The sequence below is a fragment of the Pristiophorus japonicus genome, chromosome 6, assembly GCF_044704955.1.
Source record: "Pristiophorus japonicus isolate sPriJap1 chromosome 6, sPriJap1.hap1, whole genome shotgun sequence".
Lineage (NCBI taxonomy): Eukaryota > Metazoa > Chordata > Chondrichthyes > Pristiophoridae > Pristiophorus > Pristiophorus japonicus.
Window position 1 is genome coordinate 121751750 of NC_091982.1, and position 2129 is coordinate 121753878.

Sequence of the window (2129 nt, forward strand, 5' to 3'; positions counted from 1 at the left end):
AGGGGAAATGTAGCTGGCGGGGACAATTTAGAGGGAGGGGGAATGTAGGGGAGCGGGAGAATGTAGGGGGAAGGGGGAATGTAGGGGGAGAGGAAGAATGTAGGGGGAGGGGAGAATGTAGGGGGAGGGGGAATGAAGGCGGAGGGGGGAATGTTGGGGGAGGGAGAATGCAGGGGGAGGGGGGAATGTAGGGGGAGGGGAGAATGTAGGGGGAGGGGGAGAATGTAGGGGGGAGGGGAGAATGTAGGGGAAAGGGGGAATGCAGTGGGAGGGTGGAATGGAGGGGAAAGGGGGAATGCAGTGGGAGGGTGGAATGTAGGGTGAGGGGGAAATGTAGGGGGAGGGGGAGAATGTAGGGGGAGGGGGAGAATGTTGGGGAAAGGGGGAATGCAGTGGGAGGGGGAAATGTAGGGGGAGGGGGGAAATGTAGGGGGAGGGGAGAATGTCGGGGGAGGGGTGAGAATGTAGAGGGAGGGGCAGAATGTAGGGTGAGGGGGAATGTAGGGGGAAAGGGAATGTAGGGGGAGGGGAGAATGTCGTGGAGGGGTAGACTGTAGGCGGAGGTGGAGAATGTAGGGGGAGGGGAAGAATGTCGCAGGAGGGGGGAATGTAGGGGGAGGGGGAGAAGGAGAATGTAGGGGAGGAGGGAATGTAGGCGAGGGGGAATGTAGGGGAGGAGAGAATGTAGGGGGAGGGGGAGAACGCAGGGAAGTGGAGAATGTAGGGGGAGGAGGGAATGTAGGGGGAGGGGGAATGTAGGGGAGGGGGGAATGAAGGGGGAGGGGGAATGTAGGGTGCTGGGCAAATGTAGGGGAGGGGGAATGTAGGGCGTGGGGGGAAGGGGGAATGTAGGGGGAGGGGGAATGTAGGGGGAGGGGGAGTATGTAGGGGGAGGGGGGAATGTAGGTTGACAGGGGGAATGTAGGGGAAGGGGAGAATGTATGGGGAGGGGGGAATGTAGGGGGGCGGGGGAAGGGGGAAAGGGGGAATGTAGGGGAGGGGGAGAATGTAGGGGGAGGGGGAATGTAGGGGGAGGGGGAAATGTAGGGGAGGGGAGAATATAGGGGGAGGGGGAATGTAGGGGAAGGAGAATTTAAGGGGAGGGGGAGAATATAGGGGGAGGGGAGAACGTAGGGGGAGGGGGGAATGTAGGGGAGGGGTCAATGAAGGTGGAGGGGAGAATATAGGGGGAGTCGAGAATGTAGGGGGAGGGGAGAATGTAGGGGGAGGGGAGAATGTAGGGGGAGGGGGGAATGTAGGGGGAGGAGAGAATGTAGGAGGATGGGGAATGTAGGCGGAGGAGGGAATGTAGGGGGAGGGGATAATGTAGGGAGAGGGGGGAATGTAGGGGGAGGAGAGATTGTTGGAGGAAGAGGAATGTAAGGGGAGGGGAAGAATGTAGGGGGAGGGGGGAATGAAGGGGGAGGGGGAATGTAGGGGGAGGGGGAGAAGGAGAATGTAGGGGGAAGAGGGAATGTAGGGAGAGGAGGGAATGTAGGGGAAGGGTGGAATGAAGGGGGAGGGGGAATGTAGGGGGCGGGGGAGAAGGAGAATGTAGGGGGTGGAGGGAATGTAGGGGGAGGAGGAAATGTAGGGGAGCAGAGAATGCAGGGGGAATCGGGAATGTAGGGGAGGGGGAATGAAGGGGGAGGGGGAATGTAGGGGGAGGGGGAATATAGGGGAAGGGGGGATGTAGGGGGAGGGGGAATTTAGGGGGAGGGGGGAATGTAGGGGGAAGGGAGGGGGAGGGGGAGAATTTAGAGGGAGGGGGAATGTAGGGGGAGGGGTGAATGCAGGGGGACGGGATAATGTAGGGGGAGGAGGGGATGTAGGGAGAGGGGGGAATGTAGGGGGAGGAGAGAATGTAGGAGGTGGGAATGTAGGCGGAGGGGGGAATGTAGGGGGAGGGGACAATGTAGGGGGAGGAGGGAATGTAGGGGCAGGGGGAATGAAGGGGGAGGGGGAATGTAGGGGGAAAATGAGAATGTAGGGGAGGAGGGAATGTAGGGGGAGGAGGGAATGTAAGGGGATGGGGGAATGAAGGGGGAGGGGGAATGTAGGGGGAGGGGGAGAAGGAGAATGTAGGGGGTGGAGGGAATGTAGGGGGAGGGGGGAATGTAGGGGGAGCG